Consider the following 22,169-nt stretch of genomic DNA (forward strand, 5'->3'; position numbering starts at 1 on the left):
ACATTTGTGAACAAAAGTCCAAGGGTCTTTCAAATTCAGGGAATTTTTACCTTTTAGAAAACTGGAGTTCAATGGACTTGAGCTTAAGTGTTATGTTTAAAATAGTTCACTATTATGTTCCAGACCCTTTGTTAAGTACTTCTTTTTTATTATCTCAATTTTCTCACTTGATTATTAAAACAGCATATGAAATAAGAGGGCAGTCTGGTAGTAGAATTAGAATCAAAACCAAGTTCCTTGATTCAAAGTCTCTAGTGTCTCCACACTACTATATTCATAAATTAAGTAGGCAGTTGCCTGTTTAAAGTATACTTCAAGGGACTCTCCTGACCTGCTATTATACATTAGATTCATTCCTATGTCTTAATAGCTCAGAATCTCCTTCTAGGAGATTCCTATTACCAGCCACAAAAATTAGTTAACACAATGATCCCTAAGTGCTTGTTTATAACAAAGATTTAACTTGTCTGCAGCAAAATCAATCAATTAGTTGTTTTTCATAAAGCTAGATATAATTTGTTGGAAGTATTCTTCATTATTCTAAATTATTCTTCCTATTATTTTGGTGTTAAAGGATATTTCTTTTATGAAATAATGGTCAGTGTGGAAGATAATATACTCTATCTAGTCTGGCAGAAGCAGTTTGGCATGATAGTTGAAAAGTGGAGCTTTGGCTTCAATCTATCTTGGTTGTAAGACACTCATTTCACTTCTAATTCTACAACCTTGTGCAAGTGATTAAACCTCTCTAAAATTTACTTTTCTCAACTCTACAACTTAGCTAATAATGGTATCCATTTCATAAGACTATTGTGATGATAATTTGAGTTAATGCCTATGAGGTGTCTTGTACAAGTTAATGGCATGAAAAATATTAGTGGTTACTTGTATGGTAGAATGTGGTTATATATGTGTGAGTATGTGCACACACAAGTGTGCATGTGGGTTTTTAAAAATATCTTTACCTGTTAAAATAATGTACTTTAACCGAGACTCAACTGCTTGCTTAAGCTAAAATCAGACATCTTGCATAGCAACAATGCAAAACAAGCAATCAGATGAAACTGGGAAAAGCAGAACTAAGACAAATTGGCTTATACAGAATAACAATTTTGTGTGTTGTACCTTTATAAGCCTCACTGTAGCTTTAATCCAGTGGAACACAACTCAGTTGTATGGTCGAATCTGTGTGTTCCCGGCTGCAGTCCTCATACTCTCCTGAATAAAATTCATTATTTTGTATTTCTTTTTGTTCAGAAGTTTTATAAGTTTACATTTCTTGGCATAGTCAGCACGACACATAGCAACTGACCTGGATCACTGGACTTCCCTGGACTTTTGGCTGGTACCTCCAAGAGACCCTTGTTCTCTAACACCTCTCTTAGCTGACTGAAAACTTTAGCAATATGTCTTCTGGATTTTGAAACCCACAGCTTGGTAGAAGTTCAGACTGGAAAAAATATAATTCAGGAGACTGTGAAATTCAGCTTTCTTATTCTGGCTTGAGATTCAGGTTCAAGATTTTTTTCCATCTAGAGTTTAGGGTTTCAGGTCTTGGTGAGTACTCACAATAATGGGAAGTTCTTTAGCAAAAATTCAAAGAAAGATGATCCCCCCAACCTCCGTCAGTTTTATGTTTAACACCTATGGACCCTCATCCTTCAGCTACTGATCTAAATAGGTCTCTTTAACCTGGGGTGATTTAAAACTGCACTGGGCAAAATGAGATCATTTAAAATTCTTAAACTGTTTTGTTTGCTCAGTTGGAGAGGGCTTACAAAACCAGACAAAATGAATGGGAAGCATACTTCAATTGGTATTTAGAGGCTTCTATACATAAAGCTGACAAAATTGCTTTCCTCCAAACTGTTAACCAACAATCATCTGAGACCTTTTCCCTAATTGAAGGAATCTACTCCAGACCAAGCTAAACCTCCTCCTCCTTCTGCTCAAGCTTCCAAACCAAGCTGCCCTCTCTGCCCCTTTATCCCTCCCTTTCTTTCCTATTTCTTCTTCTTTGGAGGCCCATTGTTTAGAGCTACCACCTCCTGTGCTAACAGTTCCATTTAAATAAAACCCAACAGGAGACCTGCTGTTCCATTTAAATAAAACCCAACAGGAGACCTGCTGTAACCTACACTCTTTGGACAAAATCAGAACAAATAACAATAACTAAGGAGTTTCCTGATCCCACTTCTCACCCTATCTCATTTTTATTTCATCAAGTCATGCAAACTTAGGAACCTGGATATTCTGATTTATACCAATGCATTCACAACTTAGCAGGGGAAGGAAGGGCAAAGGAATGGATAGCTAATGCAAACTGAGACAAACTGATCAACGATTTTGATTAAAAAATCAGCTGAGGATGAAAACAAGGTGAATGATTTAGCGAAAAACCTTCATTAGGTTATTCCACAAATTTTCCCTAAGATTATAGATTGGAAAAAAATTCAATTAACTACCCAGAAACCAGACAAATCCATTTTAAATTTCCTTTAAAAATTTGAAAAACTGTAAACAATACTCAGGTATGAAAGATATTAACTATCAAAACTCATCCTTGTTCAATTACTCTTTTCTAAACTGATTAGATGAGAAATAAGCCACCTCGGTAAAATGACATCAACTCAATCGGGATCCTATTGATTCCCATGATTTAGTAAATCTAGCTGAACAAATTTCAAAACTATTAAAAGAACAAAATAAGAAGAAGGCCTTCCAAATAATGAATTAACAATTACAGAAGCTTGGGACTAAAAGGCAGAAACCTCACACCATATAAGCCAGCCCCACAGGGAATACAGTTCTAATACAAAACAAAAATAAAACCAGAAAGAAACAACAACAAGTAATTACAAAGATTATTAGACAAAGAACCCAACCAATCTTTCTTGGGAGAACCAACAATCTAAGCAACACATACCACAATGGGGGACTCCAAGGGAATTTTAGGGGAATTTTAGTTTTTCTTGTTACCCCAATTCTACTGCCAACAGCCGAACAACCTGATGGCTGTATCACCTTGATGGAACAACTTCTGAGCTTCCAAGCAGACCTGAGAGAAATGCCCCTACCTAATGCTGAGTTGATATAGTTTACAGATGGATTATATTTAAGGAATTCTGAAGGGATTTTTCAAGCAAGATACACCTTTGCTTCCCTCACTGAAATAATTGAATCAGGTTTGCTGCCTAGTACAACACGCTGAATTATATGCTCTTGAATGCACCTATATTTTGGCAAAAGGCAAAACAGTTAACATATATCCAGAAAGCAAGTATGCATTCAGGGTGGCCCATGACTTTGTGATGTTATGGAAACAAAGAAGATTTCTTTTACTTTCTAAAGCCGAAAGATTAAAAAAACAAACAGTGATTATGTAATTGCTCTGCTGGATTCTATTCGGCAACCCAAAACTCAAGCTACCATAAATGTCACTAGTCACTCCAAGATAATCATGGAGGAAAGCAAAAGGAATCCTTTTGCCAATTCAGCAGCAAAGGCCACAGTACCAGCCATTCAATTCTAGTGACTATGCCCATCATTCTGAATAAATCTGACCTAAAATTGACTCCAAGATTGCCTAAAGGAGGTCCAAATGTCAGTGGGACAAAATTGATGTAATTGGGTTAAAAAGGGCTACATTTATGACCAGAATATAAATCTATGTTTCAGGACCCACAATAAGCTGGTATTCCCTGGTTCTTTACAGAAGTTTATGCCAGAGCTTATACATAATCTTACTCACTGGGGCCTAGACAAGATGGTCCAATGGGGAAAACAGTATTTCTGGAAACTCTCCACAAATGTAGCACAGTAAGTGTATAAAAATCGTTCTACTTGTCCAAAGTATAACTGAAGTAAACCAATACAGACCCCACCTGGGAATTTCCCTCTGCCTTCAGGTCCTTTTGAAGTATAGCAAATAGATTTTATTCATCTTCCTCCATCATAAGGTTATAAATATGTGATAGCAATGATTTGCCAGTTCTCCCATTAGGTAGAAGCTTTTCCTTGCTGCCAAGCTACAGTCATGACAGTGGGCAAAATACTCCTAGAGAAAATCATTCCAACTTGGAGAATTTCAAAAGAACTACATAGTGATGTGGGAACTCAATTTACAGGACAAGTATTGAAGAATGTATGTAGCATTTGGCCAGTAATATAACATTTCGATTGTAAACACTATCCTCATTTTCGGGTTTAGTAAAATGCACAAATGGAACCATTAAGGCACAATTAACAAAGTTTATAGAGTCTTTTAACCTGTCAGGGCCTAAAACTACTTTACTTTTGCTTACCTTAAGAACTTCCCTCATAGGTAAACATAGACTGTCTCCTTTTGAAATAATCACTGGGTAACACATGTGCCTAGATGAAGGAATGTATGAATCTACTATGTTGAAATAAAATCTCTTAACATACAGTCAAGATATTATTAAGGTCCTAGCACATAATACTAACCTTGTTTCAGACTCCTTCCACAGCATGCTCCTGGGAAAGGAAGATATCCAACATTGTATTCTAAAACCATGTAACTTTGTATACTGGAAGAGACATCTGAAGAAAGATTTTCTCCAACCAAGATGAAAGGAACCCTAGCAGGTATTACTGATAAATCTTTGTGATACAAAATTAAAAGACGTTGATTCTTGGATTTATATATCTCATTTTTTAAAAAGACTCCAACACCTACAGTGGAGTGGATTGCTTCCACAATATCAGATACCTGATTGAAGTTTACTCGATGACAGCTCAACACCTTAAATTAGCCAACAGCTAACGTAAACAGCTTTCCCAAGACCCCAGACCAGGCCTGTATAATATGAATAATCCTTAAATTTACTATTTAGTGTTCATCATAATCATCATTTAATTGCACCTCAAGGTGGAATAGTTTCTGTTACTAATACTACTTTTATACTTAGATAAATGCATCACACCAGGTCCAACTTGAAACTGGTAAACTCATAAAGTTGGCAGAGAATGTCTTAAAGGTTGATCTACTTCTCCTCTGGATGGGTTCAATTTTAAATTTCCTAACCTCTTTAGTTGGCTCCGTCTTAAAATCGGGACCCTACTTCATTCAAGACTCCAAATTATACTTGTAATAATTATTGTAATGCTCACACTGTTTCTCTTGTTTAAGCTACTCTTATTAATCATAGCAAAATGTGTCAGCCAATGTACAACCAAGATCATGATCACTTAAGATATGACCAATATAGACTACAACAATCTGAGCCAGATGGCCAGAGAATATGATTGCTCTATCCATACCCTGATAAATATGGAATCCACCTATGGCCTTCTTTACTGTGTCTCAGTGCAAATTTCAAAGGACATTGCAATCTTTTGAACATGAGCACCTATTGTGTTTCTCTCTGATTACTCTGAGATTCAGCTCATTAAATGACGGTTAGTTACCTTGATTGGCTGTATCAATCCTGGTACCATAAAGTCCCACTGAAGGACAAGATGGAACTGGGGCAGGGTGAACCCTCCAACCCCCCACCTTAACAAGGGATGGATCAAAGCGAAAATAAATTTCTTCAAATATTTAGATCATCAAAGTTGCAAAACAAGTCGATCAAAAGGGGGAAATGATATGAAAGGAAGGAAGATTTAAGAGGATTTTTATGTGAATGGCCTTTTAAGATGGATTTGCAGTGGTTTAGGGCCAGGTAGACATCTGCGAACTGACTGTAACTAAAGCCAGGTAGACATCTGCGAACTGACTTCTCACCCACCTTTTTCACAGAAAAAACACAGAATATAATTTATCCAAGACTCAACTGCTTGCTTAAACTAAAATCAAGCATCCTGTATAGCAATCATGCAAATCAACCAATCAGACAAAACTGGAACAAGAGGAACTAAGACAAATGGGCTCATATAGAATAACAATCTTGTGGGTTTTGCCTTAATAACCTTTACTGTAACTTTCATCTGGTGGAACACAGCTCAATTGTATGATTGAGTTTTTGTTCCCTGGCTGCAGTCCTCATACTCTCCTGAATAAAAATCATTTCTTTGTCATTTTGTTGTTCAGAAGCTTTATAAGTTGACATATTACTAAAGCTAGGTATTTTAGTAGCATGAAAATGTCATCCACAGCAAATCTTTGAATATTTTTGGAGGTAAATATTATGATTGGTTCACATAATACCAATGGAAAATCAAAAAATATAAACTGTGATTTTATTTGACTTTAAATTGAGAATGCAACTATTAAGATGTTTAAGGGGAAAAAGTAAATATATTCACCTCATTAAAATATACTTAGTGGTTTCATTCATTGTAGTCTTGTGCCACTTCTGTCACTGATCTTTAAGATTAAGGATACCTGAGTCATTAAAATGAAAATTTGTGAAAGAGCTCATTCCAAGAGAGTCTAAACAAAGTAGGAAATAACGTGTGATTCTAGATTAAAACCTTACAAAATTAGAACTTGGACAATTTTGTAAGGATTTCTTCCATTTAATTAAAAATTAAACAAAACAATGACAATGCATGCTCTTTAATATATGTGTGATCAGAATTAAAATGCTTGGTGTTGATATAAAATTGGGGTGTTATAGATGGTAGATTATTTATTTATAAGTATTTTTATAAGAAATTTAAGTATGATGATTGATGTACCGACAATATCTTAAGAATTTTTTTTTTCATATTAGGATAAAGAAGAAGGAACCTAGTGGGGACTTGGGTAAGTAAATTTACCTCTGTAGGCCTGAGGTGCCTTCCAGTTCAGGGGAACTGTATGAAATAATACTCTTGAATTTAGTAGTATAGCTCAAGATCAAAATTTTAAAAAAGTAAAACAGCAGAGCTGTTTACTCCAAGGACTCGGGTAATAAGCAAATAGTGTTTGTATTTTTCTTATTGCTAACCATTTTCTAAACCAAGAATAAAGAGTAAATATCATTCAGTGAGTTTCATCATGTTAATAGCAAGAATCAACCTAATCTTCTGAGCGTCCTGTACTGCTCCTGAGTACTCCTGTTCTCTAGTCACTAAACCATACTTTCTCTATCTCATCTCCTTGATCCTTGGTCCAAACAATAGTTTTTCACCTCTCTCTCCCTCAATCAGTCTAAAATATAATTGGGACATTGTAAACTCCTAAAATATTTAAGTATATGTATTTTTAAAACCATAGTAGTTTGTGCTTCCTGGAAGGCAAATTTCATGTTGCCTTATAGTTCTCATACAGATTTCAATGCATGCTTTTTCTTTCTAATTAAATGTCAACACCTCTTTGTTTCAAATAGCTTCTTTTGAACAATAAGTTACAGAACTTACTGCTAATTAGGAATGGTTGCAAAATGAATAAATCCTGGGAATGTAATGTACTGCATGGTGACTATGGTTAATAATGTTGTATATTTGAAAATTGATAAGAGAGTATATCTAAAAATTCTCACCACAGGAAAGAAAAATATTACTAATTATGTGTGGTGATAGAGGTTACCTACACAATGAGGCGATGATTTCAAAATAGATAAAAATATCAAATCATTATGTTGTACTCCTGAAACTAATATGATGTTATTTGTCAATTATATCTCAATGAGACAGCAACAACTACTTGCAAAAAATAAACAAAAAGGAATTAAAAGAATTATAAATAAGTATTATGGATATATGCTAACAAATTTAAAAACCTACATAAAATGGACAAATTAATAGAAAAACACAAATTACTGAAACTGGCTCAAGAAGAAAGATAAAATATATACAAAGCTATAACAAGTAAAGAGACAGAATTAATGATCAAAACTTCTTACAAATAAAAGTCCAGTACCAGATGACATCACTGGTGAATTCTATCCAATGTTTAAGGAAGAATTAACAGAAAGGAGTGACATAATCAAATGGTGAAAAAGGTGTTTCTACAATCTTTCCTCCAAAGAAAACTGATTTTGACAAACATCTATGGATAAGAGAGTCTTTGTGGAAATCTGGGAGTAAAGTGGAGAAGTTCCAGCACACCAATGGAACGAAAAGATAATCTGAAATTGGATGCATTGAAGAGGGTAAGAGGAAAAGTTCTTGTTGGTAGGAATGTAAATTGATACAGCCACTATGGAGAACAATACGGAGGTTCCTTAAAAAACTAAAAATAGAACTATCATATGACCCAGCAATCCCACCACTGGGCATATACCCTGAGAAAACCATAATTCAAAAGGACACATGTACCCCAATGTTCATTGCAGCACTATTTACAATAGGCAGGACATGGAAGCAACCTAAGTGTCCATCGAGAGATGAATGGATAAAGATGTGGCACATATATACAATGGAATATTATTCAGCCATAAAAAGAAACAAAATTGAGTTATTTGTAGTGAGGTGGATGGACCTAGAGTCTGTCATAGAGAGTGAAGTAAGTCAGAAAGAGAAAAATAAATATCGTATGCTAACACATATATATGGAATCTAAAATTTTAAAAAAATGGTTCTGATGAACCTAGGGGCAGGACAGGAATAAAGATGCAGATGCAGAGAATGGATTTTTTTTTTTTTCTTGAAGATGAAACTCTTTTATAGGAACATATTTGCAAAATCATCAGAGTACACCCAGAACTGTCTGTAAATGACAAAAGACTTAAAAATGACCATGGTTAAAGATTTGATGAAAGTTCATAATAATGCAGTTGACAAGAAAATTAGTTATTTCTGAGATATACATTTTAAAGTAATAACTAGGATTATTACTTATAACATTATACCAGAACATATAAGATTTTTAGACGTTTCCTGTAATGTCTGAAACATTTATATTAACATATTTCCATACATATTTCCATACAAATACAAATATAAGATTTTTAGAAATTTCATGTAATGTCTGAAACATTTATATTAACATATTTCCATACATATTTCCATACAAATACAAATATAAGATTTTTAGAAATTTCATGTAATGTCTGAAACATTTATATTAACATATTTCCATACATATTTCCATACAAATACAAATATAAGATTTTTAGAAATTTCATGTAATGTCTGAAACATTTATATTAACATATTTCCATACATATTTCCATACAAATACAAATATAAGATTTTTAGAAATTTCATGTACTGTCTGAAACATTTATATTAACATATTTCCATACATATTTCCATACAAATACAAATATAAGATTTTTAGAAATTTCATGTAATGTCTGAAACATTTATATTAACATATTTCCATACAAATAACCCAATGAAAGTTTAGTATTAGTTGTTTTGTTTGTTTTTTTATACTGCAGGTTCTTATTAGGCATCAGTTTTATACACATCAGTGTATACATGTCAATCCCAATCGCCCAATTCAGCACATCACCATCCCCACCTCATCGCAGTTTTCCCCCCTTGGTGTCCATATGTCCATTCTCTACATCTGTGTCTCAACTTCTGCCCTGCAAACTGGCTCATCTGTACCATTTTTCTATGTTCCACATACATGCATTAACATACGATATTTGTTTTTCTCTTTCTGACTTACTTCACTCTGTATGACAGTCTCTAGATCCATCCACTTCTCAACAAATGACTCAATTTCGTTCCTTTTTATGGCTGAGTAATATTCCATCGTATATATGTACCACAACTTCTTTATCCATTCGTCTGTTGATGGGCATTTAGGTTGCTTCCATGACCTGGCTATTGTAAATAGTGCTGCAATGAACATTCGGGTGCACGTGTCTTTTTGAATTACGGTTTTCTCTGGGTATATGCCCAGTAGTGGGATTGCTGGGTCATATGGTAATTCTATTTTTAGTTTTTTAAGGAACCTCCATATTGTTCTCCATAGTGGCTGTATCAATTTACATTCCCACCAACAGTGCAAGAGGGTTCCCTTTTCTCCACACCCTCTCCAGCATTTGTTGTTTGTAGATTTTCTGATGATGCCCATTCTAACAGGAGTGAGGTGATACCTCATTGTAGTTTTGATTTGCATTTCTCTAATAATTAGTGATGTTGAGCATCTTTTCATGTGCTTCGTGGCCGTCTGTATGTCTTCTTTGGAGAAATGTCTATTTAGGTCTTCTGCCCATTTTTGGATTGGGGTGTTTGTTTCTTTGATATTGAGCTGAATGAGCTGTTTATATATTTTGGAGATTAATCCTTTGTCCGTTGATTCATTTGCAAATATTTTCTCCCATTCTGAGGGTTGTCTTTTCGTCTTGTTTATGGTTTCCTTTGCTGTGCAAAAGCTTTGAAGTTTCATTAGGTCCCACTTGTTTATTTTTGTTTTTATTTCCATTACTCTAGGAGGTGGATCAAAAAAGATCTTGCTGTGATTTATGTCAAAGAGTGTTCTTCCTATGTTTTCCTCTAAGAGTTTTACAGTGTCCAGTCTTATATTTAGGTCTCTAATCCATTTTGAGTTTATTTTTGTGTATGGTGTTAGGGAGTATTCTAATTTCATTCTTTTACATGTGGCTGTCCAGTTTTCCCAGCACCACTTATTGAAGAGACTGTCTTTTCTCCATTGTATATCTTTGCCTCCTTTGTCATAGATTAGTTGACCATAGGTGCGTGGGTTAATCTCTGCGCTTTCTATCTTGTTCCATTGATCTATGTTTCTGTTTTTGTGCCAGTACCATATTGTCTTGATTACTGTAGCTTTGTAGTATAGTCTGAAGTCAGGGAGTCTGATTCCTCCAGCTCCGTTTTTTTCCCTCAAGACTGCTTTGGCTATTCGGGGTCTTTTGTGTCTCCATACAAATTTTAAGATGATTTGTTCTAGCTCCGTTAAAAATGCCATTGGTAATTTGATAGGGATTGCATTGAATCTGTAGATTGCTTTGGGTAGTATAGTCATTTTCACAATACTGATTCTTCCAATCCAAGAACATGGTATTTCTCTCCACCTGTTGGTATGATCTTTAATTTCTTTCATCAGTGTCTTATAGTTTTCTGCATACAGGTCTTTTGTCTCCCTAGGTAGGTGTATTCCTTGGTATTTTATTCTTTTTGTTGCAATGGTAAATGGGAGTGTTTCCATAATTTCTCTTTCAGATTTTTCATCATTAGTGTATAGGAATGCAAGAGATTTCTGTGCATTAATTTTGTAACCTGCAACTTTACCATATTCATTAATTAGCTCTAGCAGTTTTCTGGTGGCAGTTTTAGGATTCTCTATGTATAGTATCATGTCATCCGCAAACAGTGACAGTTTTACTTCTTCTTTTCCAATTTGTATTCCTTTTATTTCTTTTTCTTCTCTGATTGCCGTGGCTAGGACTTCCAGAACTATGTTGAATAATAGTGGTGAGAGTGGACATCCTTGTCTCATTCCTGATCTTAGAGGAAATGCTTTCAGTTTTTCACCATTGAGAATGATGTTTGCTGTGGGTTTGTCATATATGGCCTTTATTATGTTGAGGTAGGTTCCCTCTATGCCCACTTTCTGGAGAGTTTTTATCATAAATGCGTGTTGAATATTGTCAAAAACTTTTTCTGCATCTATTGAGAGAATCATATGGTTTTTATTCTTCAATTTGTTAATATGGTGTATCACATTGATTGATTTGCATATATTGAAGAATCCTTGCATCCCTGGGATAAATCCCACTTGATCGTGGTGTATGATCCTTTTAATGTGTTGTTGGATTCTGTTTGCTAGTATTTTGTTGAGGATTTTTGCATCTATATTCATCAGTGATATTGGTCTGTAATTTTCTTTTTTTGTAGTGTCTTTGTCTGGTTTTGGTATCAGGGTGATGGTGGCCTCATAGAATGAGTTTGGGAGAGTTCCTTCCTCTGCAATTTTTTGGAAGAGTTTGAGAAGGATGGGTGTTAGCTCTTCTCTAAATGTTTGATAGAATTCACCTGTGAAGCCATCTGGTCCTGGACTTTTGTTTGTTGGAAGATTTTTAATCACAGTTTCAATTTCATTACATGTGATTGGTCTGTTCATATTTTGTGTTTCTTCCTGGTTCAGTCTTGGAAGGTTTTACCTTTCTAAGAATTTGTCCATTTCTTCCAGGTTGTCCATTTTATTGGCATAAAGTTGCTTGTAGTAGTCTCTTAGGATGCTCTGTATTTCTGCGGTGTCTGTTGTAACTTCTCCTTTTTCATTTCTGATTTTATTGATTTGAGTTCTCTCCCTCTTTTTCTTGATGAGTCTGGCTAATGGCTTATTAGTTTTGTTTATCTTCTCAAAGAACCAGCTTTTAGTTTTATTGATCTTTGCTATTGTTTTCTTTGTTTCTATTTCATTTATTTCTGCTCTGATCTTCATGATTTCTTTCCTTCTGCTAACTTTGGGTTTTGTTTGTTCTTCTTTCTCTAGTTTCTTTAGATGTAAAGTTAGATTGTTTACTTGAGATTTTTCTTGTTTCTTTAGGTAGGCTTGTATAGCTATAAACTTCCCTCTTAGAACCGCTTTTGCTGCATCCCATAGGTTTTGGGTCGTCGTGTTTTCATTGTCATTTGTCTCTAGGTATTTTTTTATTTCCTGTTTGATTTCTTCAATGATCTCTTGGTTCTTTAGTAACGTATTGTTTAGCCTCCATGTGTTTGTGTTTTTTACGTTTTTTTCCTGTAATTCTTTTCTAATCTCATAGCGTTGTGGTCAGAAAAGTTGCTTGATATGATATCAATTTTCTTAAATTTACTGAGACTTGATTTGTGATCCAAGATGTGATCTATCCTGGAGAATGTTCTATGTGCACTTGAGAAGAAAGTGCAATCTGCTGTTTTTGGATGGAATGTCTATAAATATCAATTAAATCTATCTGGTCTATTGTGTCATTTAAAGCTTCTGTTTCCTTATTTATTTTTATTTTGGATGATCTGTCCATTGATGTAAGTGAGGTGTTCAAGTCCCCCACTATTATTGTGTTACTGTTGATTTCCTCTTTTATAGCTGTTAACAGTTGCCTTATGTATTGAGGTGCTCCTATGTTGGGTGCATATATATTTATAATTGCTATATCTTCTTCTTGGATTGATCCCTTGATCATTATGTAGTGTCCTTCCTTGTCTCTTGTAACATTCTTTATTTTAAAGTCTATTTTATCTGATATGAGTATTGCTACTCCAGCTTTCTTTTGATTTCCATTTGCATGGAATATCTTTTTCCATCCCCTCACTTTCAGTCTGTATGTGTCCCTAGGTCTGAAGTGGGTCTCTTGTAGACAGCATGTATATGGGTCTTGTTTTTGTATCCATTCAGCCAGTCTATGTCTTTTGGTTGGGGCATTTAATCCATTCACGTTTAAGGTAATTATCGATATGTATGTTCCTATGACCATTTTCTTAATTGTTTTGGGTTTGTTTTTGTAGGTCCTTTTCTTCTCTTGTGTTTCCCACTTAGAGAAGTTCCTTTAGCATTTGTTGTAGAGCTGGTTTGGTGGTGCTGAATTCTCTTAGCTTTTGCTTGTCTGTAAAGCTTTTGATTTCTCCATCAAATCTAAATGAGATCCTTGCCGGGTAGAGTAATCTTGGTTGTAGGTTCTCCCTTTCATCACTTTAAGTATATCATGCCACTCCCTTCTGGCTTGCAGAGTTTCTGCTGAGAAATCAGCTGTTAACCTTATGGGAGTTCCCTTGTATATTATTTGTCGTTTTTCCCTTGCTGCTTTCAATAATTTTTCTTTTCCTTTAATTTTTGCCACTTTGATTACTATGTGTCTCGGCGTGTTTCTCCTTGGGTTTATCCTGTATGGGATTCTCTGTGCTTCCTGGACTTGGGTGCCTATTTCCCTTCCCATGTTAGGGAAGTTTTCGACTATAATCTCTTCAAATATTTTCTCTGGTCCTTTCTCTCTCTCTTCACCTTCTGGGACCCCTATAATGCAAATGTTGTTGTGTTTAATGTTGTCCCAGAGGTCTCTTAGGCTGTCTTCATTTCTTTTTATTCTTTTTTCTTTAGTCTGTTCCGCAGCAGTGAATTCCACCATTCTGTCTTCCAGGTCACTTATCCGTTCTTCTGCCTCAGTTATTCTGCTATTGATTCCTTCTAGTGTAGTTTTCATTTCAGTTATTGTATTGGTCATCTCTGTTTGTTTGTTCTTTAATTCTTCTAGGTCTTTGTTAATCATTTATTGCATCTTCTCAATCTTTGCCTCCATTCTTATTCCGAGGTCCTGGATCATCTTCACTATCATTATTCTGAATTCTTTTTCTGGAAGGTTGCCTATTTCCACTTCATTTAGTTGTTTTTCTGGGGTTTTTTCTTGTTCCTTCATCTGGTACATAGCCCTCTGCCTTTTCATCTTCTCTGTCTTTCTGTAACTGTGGTTTTTGGTCCACAGGCTGCAGGATTGTAGTTTTTCTTGCTTCTGTTGTCTGCCCTCTGGTGGTTGAGGCTATCTAAGAGGCTTGATCCAGAGAATGGATTTGAGGACACGGGGAAGGGGAAGGGTAAGCTGGGATGAAGTGAGAGAGTAGCATTGACATAAACACACTACCAAATGTAAAATAGATAGCTAGTGGGAAGCAGCTGCATAGCACAGGGAGACCAGTTCAGTGTTTTGTGACCACCTAGAGGGGTTGGATAGAGAAGACAGGAGGAAGAAACAAGAGGGAGGGCATATGGGGATATACGTACACATATAGCTGATTCACTTTGTTATACAGCAGAAAATAACACAACATTATAAAGCAATTATGCTCCAATAAAGATGTTAAAATAACAAAAAAAAAAGAGGAACTGTTCTACTTTACCTGCATATCCCTCCGCTAAGGCAGCACAGTTCAGTGCCAAGAGAGATATTTTTCTTGACTTCTACCACGAGGAAAGTAAGAAAATATGAGTGAGTGTCAGGCTTCTTCAGCAATGCAGGACACTCTCAAGTGATCCAGTGTTATTTATTTATTTATTTATTTTTCCCCATCCGGAACACTGAGGTGCTGCTGTTTGATTGGGGTGGGAAGAAACTGAAAGAAAAGCAGCCAGGGTTCTCAGAAGGCGTCAATGGGACACATGTTTTGAAAACTATGTAGCGAATAACACCAGGAAGCTTGCAAATGAAAGGCAGGGGGATGCCTTGCCTGTGAATTCCCCCACTGACCCAATGGAATCCCCAATGATCCTCACATCTTTACCATGTGGCTAGCTCCATATGTGCACCTCCAAGAGTAGTGAAAGTGAGGCTTTGTAGACAACTGGTGAGCTTGCACAGAAAGCTGGCCCAATTCTTCAGGACTGGGAGAAAGCACACAAAGTTGAGCATTCACCACTGCCCTAGGGAAAGAAAAGGGGAGGATGCCAACTCTTGTCCTAGTTTGTAGACTCAAGAGAAGGTGTACGTACAACCTTATGAATCCCCACCTCCCAATAGGAAACAAGAAGGGTTGAATAGGTGTGTCCATAGAAAAGTTCTGAGAAAGCCTCAGAATTCCTAATAGGGCTGATGGAATTTATTATTCTCTAGAAGCAAGCCTGTAAGAATGGATGAGGTGACTGCTTCTTCAAAAGCAAAGACACCAAAGCAAGACTTCAATGAATGTGAAAAATCAGGAAAAGAAAAGAAAAAAAAATGTTACCATAAAAGGAACACAACAGTTGTCCAATAAACAAACCCAACGAAATGGAGATCTGTGATATAACCAATAAGAAAGTTCAAAGCAGTTGTTTTAAGAAAGCTCATTGAGCTACAAGAAAACACAGAAAATCTATTCAATGAAATCAGGAAAGCAATGCACAAACAAAATGAGAAGTTTAAAAGAGAGCTGGAAATCTTAAAAAAGAACCAAACAGAAATTCTGGAGCTGAAGAATACAATGAGTGAAATAAAATATGCAAAAGAGAACATCAATAGCAGACTTAATCTTTTAAAAAAAGAAAGGATCCATGAAATAGAAGATAGGTCATATAAATGATCTAGGCAGAGTGTTACCATGTCTTCTCCAGATTCTTGAACAGCAGTACCATAGAAATATTGCTCCCACAAGATTCTTAGGCAAGTAATAATTTTTATTGAAAGGATAGCTGTGCACAAGGGAGACAGAAGACGAAAGGGTGCCAACTCTTTGAGGACTTTCAAGGAAGAGGTTTTAAAGACAGTGTGAGGGAGAGGGTTGCAGGGTGCCTTATCAGCTTGTGCTCAATTCTCAGATTGGTTGGCATCAAAGTGAAGGTTTGAGCATCACCAACCTTCTGGTTTCTACAGGTCTGGGGTCTATGTGTTTGCAATCAGTTTTCATCTGCTAGGGTCTGTTTCCTGAAAAACGAAAGAACAACAACAAAAAAACTCAACAACTTAGGAGTGTGTGTCAGGCCTTTATATCTTTCAGGGAACTGGGAGTTTGGTAATTCTGCTATGTGGTGGATTTATAGTCTCACTTTCGTCCTTCAGAAACTATGTACATACCCCAGTGGAAGAGAGATAACCTTTTACTTCTGTGGGTCTCTGGTTATTGTCTCAAAGACCCAGGCTTTCAGGTGCCTTGTTTTACTGGGTTTTTTAGGCCTGTTTGCTCAAGGTCATTCTCCAGCCCTTTTCCAAGATGGCTACACTCATGTTTTCGGGTCTCATTTCCCCTCAGAATTCACGCCTCCTTATTCTTAAGGGGTTGCTGAAGAGCAAGGGTCCATCTTCAGAAATTGCTTCAAAGCTGACTCAGGGCTGTTGTCCCTTCCTGATGGGAGGCATAATAGTCTCTAACTACCTGGCTTGGGTTAGGACAGGGCTGGACCATATTACAGGGCACTTGAAATCTGCTGGGAGTTTTTCTACAGACCAGCCCATGATAGCAACTTTTGCAATTTGTTTACCCACACCTAAGAAGAAAGATGATTATGAGAGTCACTATGGTCAGGATGATAAGCTCCAATCCCAATGACATGGACTCCTGGGTGGGAAATATGCAACCAAACCACCAAAGTACCCTTTGCAAACATTGTCATATTCCTTAATCAAGCAAATTTTATGTTTTCCCCCTTGGTCTACTGTAAGCTCGACCTTGTGGTATTTTGGAACAGATGTGTTCAGTACTTGTTCCGTTTCTTGGTCTAATAACTTTAACTGTTCTTCTGACCACTGAGCCTCCATTAGACTGATTTCAAAATGTGGAGATTAACTGGTTTCTAAGAGCAGCTTGTCTTCCACATACAAGGTGTTAAAAACCTTATTCACTTGCAACAAAGAAATTCTTTCAGTGTGTTGAGTGCTACATCAGATTCTTATCCTGTTGACATTAAAAGTTGTGTTTTTACAAGTAAAGTCAGATAGTACCACCTTTTCATTGAGCCTATCTTGCCAGCAGAACTTTCCCTTTCCCATATACTGTATATTGTTCTGTACAGAGTCTTTACTATGGGTCAGGTTAGAGTGTCCCCTGAGTCCCACTTAGTTTGAGGGCACAACCAAATATTGTTTTTCAGGGTGCAACTTAGCATTGAGACTGTCATCCAAGTTTGGTATTCAGTCTTTTTATCTAACAGAGACCAATGGTTCCCTATGAGTGTATGCATTGTTTTGAAATATAGTCCCTATTTCAACCAACTGTAGTACTTGGCATAGCTGCTTTTGACTAATTCTGGGAACTGAGGCAGTCAGGGCACACAGATGAAGGTTACAGTTGCCACTTATCCCATAGCTTTGGGGGACCATAAATCTCCAAGATGAGCATCCTTGCCTTCTGCTCCCAGTATGGTGGACCACTGTTTTGGTGTCACTTCTGGTTCTATAGTTACATTGAGGTCATAAGGTTGCCATTGGCAGCTGCTAACTGATATTGTTTTGAGAACAGCTGGTGGTGACCTTAAGTTGGATATGGTTCAGAAATTCAAGTTCTCAGTAACGTAAGAATATGGAATGTGCCTGAAATCACATCCACAATGATCATCCGGCTCTATTTTGGATGCCTGAACCACAGTTACTGTATTTTGAGTTTTAAATGTATTTTTTCCCATAATGTTTAAAGCAGATGTACAGTGTATATTTGACATGTCACAAAACAGGCTGTCCTAGTTAACCAGAATAACTTTTCCATACTTTGATATGTGAAAATTTACTATATCATTTCTGCTTTTTGTTTGCAAATCTTTGAATAGAAAGCATTGATGAGCAAAATATTTGTCCCCCAGTGCCAGTGTGGTTGTTGCCTGCTCTGGGTCCATCACACATAATATATATATTTACCTAATTATCCATGTTGGGGAAAAACAAATTAGACATAACAAGCAAGTACAGAGGTATGCCAATGGGGAAACATTATATAGGCTATACATTTTATCAATTGTACCAAATTGCCACACAAACACTGTACATGTTCTTCAAGTAGTAGACTTACAGCAAGCAGTGATACATGTCATGGGTAGTTATACTCTGTGACAACTTCACTAGAGAATTTTCTTTTCATTCTGAACATTATGGTCAAAAGTATGGCTAGAAGTAAAATGATAAGTTTCAGTTAAAATTGTTTAATTTCTTACCCAGTTCAGCAGTATGATTTGAACATTATCGGAAACCTGTACTTGTTAAAAAGTCTTTATGAATCTTCTTAAAGATGAAGCATTTTTACAAAGCATTAGAGTGAAATAATAACTGTCTATGAATGACAAAAGACTTAAAAGACATGGTTAAAGATCTGATTACATGCAACTGAAAAAGAAGATTAATTAAGTTGTTGTGGCATACAACATTTTAAGAAAATAACAAGAATTATGACTGATAACATTATACAGGACATATTCAAATTTAAGGAATATTGTATAATTTCTAGAACACCTACATTAATGACATTTACCCATACAATATAACTTAAGAATACTGATCATTATTTGACAATGTTTTCCATGTATTTAATTTATCAAATAATCCTAATTAATGTAATATTTCTCTCTGAGGTGCATCAAGGGCCCTTTGAAACATCCCAAAGTTAGTTAGAGGTCAAAAGAACTTCATCTAAAATTTGATCCTTGGGAAGTTTGTCAGAAATATTAAAAATTTCAAAACACCTGGTCAAATAGTATCTTAGCTCACTGTGAAATAATACTTATTTAACCTAAGTGACAATAAAAGAGTTCGGAGGGAAATACAGAAAGTTACAATAGATCACTACAGATGACTTTAAAAAGTAAAGAAATATACAGTCTGTTATAAAAAGCAGTTCAGTATTCCAGGAAAAACTTTGTTCTCTTAACAGAGAGAGAAAACCAAACTCTAGTCTTTTTTTTTTTTTTTTTTATCCTTACGACTTGACTAACTTTATTGCATATTACAAGCACTTTGATCTCTGTCCAGTACTTAAGTCTTAATTATCAGACTAATTGCACAGACTATGTTCACTTTCGATGGTAACCCTTCTGTGATTAACTTCTGTGTTCAATAACTGACTTATCCTTTTTTTCTTTTTTTCACACACACACACACTGTGTTTTATTTTTACAAGAGATAAATAGACTGACACCAAGCATTGTACATGGAAGACCACAACAAAAGCAACAATGATTGCAATTACCAAACATGAAACACACTCATACTATGTCACAATATTGACATTCAGTCCAGTAATCCTCCACTGTAACAGCTCCTTTACTTTGCAGTGAAAATTGATTTCTATATTCTTTGCCTCTGAGTCCTTGTGGGATTTTTTTTTTCTTTTTTTAGTTCAGACAGAAAGTCACAAAAATTATACTCATCCTCATCAGTTCACTCAGTCCCATGTAATTAATTTTTTTTTCATCTTGATCTTTTGTTAGCACTTTTATGAGTTCATCAGTATTTCATTAGAGTTCTGAAAAAGCTTATTCATTCAGTTCAGCAGTACAGTCAGTTACCAGAAACCTGTACTTGTCAGTCTTTTCCATGAATTTCTTGAAGATGAAAGCCTTTTATAGGAACATATTTGCAAAAGCATCAGAGTACACCCAGAACTGTCTGTAAATGACAAAAGACTTGAAAATGACCACTGTTAAAGATTTGATGAAAGTTCATAATAATGCAGTTGACAAGAAAATTAGTTATTTTTGAGATATACATTTTAAAGTAATAACTAGGATTATTACTTATAACATTATACCAGAACATATAAGATTTTTAGAAATTTCATGTAATGTCTGAAACATTTATATTAACATATTTCCATACATATTTCCATACAAATACAAATATAAGATTTTTAGAAATTTCATGTAATGTCTGAAACATTTATATTAACATATTTCCATACATATTTCCATACAAATACAAATATAAGATTTTTAGAAATTTCATGTAATGTCTGAAACATTTATATTAACATATTTCCATACATATTTCCATACAAATACAAATATAAGATTTTTAGAAATTTCATGTAATGTCTGAAACATTTATATTAACATATTTCCATACAAATAACCCAATGAAAGTTTAGTATTAGTTGTTTTGTTTGTTTGTTTGTTTATACTGCAGGTTCTTATTAGGCATCAATTTTATACACATCAGTGTATACATGCCAATCCCAATCGCCCAGTTCAGCACACCACAATCCCCACCCCACCGCAGTTTTCCCCCCTTGGTGTCCATATGTCCATTCTCTACATCTGTGTCTCAACTTCTGCCCTGCAAACTGGCTCATCTGTACCATTTTTCTAGGTTCCACATACATGCATTAATATACGATATTTGTTTTTCTCTTTCTGACTTACTTCACTCTGTATGACAGTCTCTAGATCCATCCAATTCTCAACAAATGACTCAATTTCGTTCCTTTTTATGGCTGAGTAATATTCCATTGTATATATGTACCACAACTTCTTTATACATTCGTCTGTTGATGGGCATTTAGGTTGCTTCCATGACCTGGCTATTCTAAATAGTGCTGCAATGAACATTGGGGTGCATGTGTCTTGAGAAGAACATGTAAACTGCTGTTTTTGGATGGAATGTCCTATATATGTCAATTAAATCTATCTCGTCTATTGTGTCATTTAAAGCTTCTATTTCCTTATTTATTTTCATTTTGGATGATCTGTCCATTGGTGTAAGTGAGGTGTTAAAGTCCCCCACTATGATTGTGTTACTGTCAATTTCCTCTTTTATAGCTGTTAGCAGTTGCCTTATGTATTGAGGTGCTCCTATGTTGGGTGCATATATATTTATAATTGGTATATCTTCTTCTTGGATTGATCCCTGGATCATTATGTAGTGTCCTTCCTTGTCTCTTGTAACATTCTTTATTTTAAAGTCTATTTTATCTGATATGAGTATAGCTACTCCAGCTTTCTTTTGATTTCCACTTGCATGGAATATCTTTTTCCATCCCCTCACTTTCAGTCTGTATGTGTCCCTAGGTCTAAAGTGGGTCTCCTGTAGACAGCATATATATGGGTCTTGTTTTTGTATCCATTCAGCTAGTCTATGTCTTTTGATTGGAGCATTTAATCCATTCACGTTTAAGGTAATTATCGATATGTATGTTCCTATGACCATTTTCTTAATTGTTTTTGGTTTGTTTTTGTAGGTCCTTTTCTTCTCTTGTGTTTCCCACTTAGAGAAGTTCCTTTAGCATTTGTTGTAGAGCTGGTTTGTTGGTGCTGAATTCTCTTAGCTTTTGCTTGTCTGTAAAGCTTTTGATTTCTCCATCAAATCTAAATGAGATCCTTGCCGGGTAGAGTAATCTTGGTTGTAGGTTGTAGGTTCTCCCTTTCATCACTTTAAGTATATCATGCCACTCCCTTCTGGCTTGCAGAGTTTCTGCTGAGAAATCAGCTGTTAACCTTATGGGAGTTCCCTTGTATATTATTTGTCGTTTTTCCCTTGCTGCTTTCAATAATTTTTCTTTTCCTTTAATTTTTGCCACTTTGATTACTATGTGTCTTGGCGTGTTTCTCCTTGGGTTTATCCTGTATGGGACTCTCTGCGCTTCCTGGACTTGGGTGGCTATTTCCTTTCCCATGTTAGGGAAGTTTTCGACTATAATCTCTTCAAATATTTTCTCTGGTCCTTTCTCTCTCTCTTCACCTTCTGGGACCCCTATAATGCAAATGTTGTTGTGTTTAATGTTGTCCCAGAGGTCTCTTAGGCTGTCTTCATTTCTTTGCATTCTTTTTCCTTTAGTCTGTTCCACAGCAGTGAATTCCACCATTCTGTCTTCCAGGTCACTTATCCGTTCTTCTGCCTCAGTTATTCTGCTATTGATTCCTTCTAGTGTAGTTTTCATTTCAGTTATTGTATTGGTCATCTCTGTTTGTTTGTTCTTTAATTCTTCTAGGTCTT

The sequence above is a fragment of the Balaenoptera acutorostrata genome, chromosome X, assembly GCF_949987535.1.
Source record: "Balaenoptera acutorostrata chromosome X, mBalAcu1.1, whole genome shotgun sequence".
NCBI classification, from domain to species: Eukaryota; Metazoa; Chordata; class Mammalia; order Artiodactyla; family Balaenopteridae; genus Balaenoptera; species Balaenoptera acutorostrata.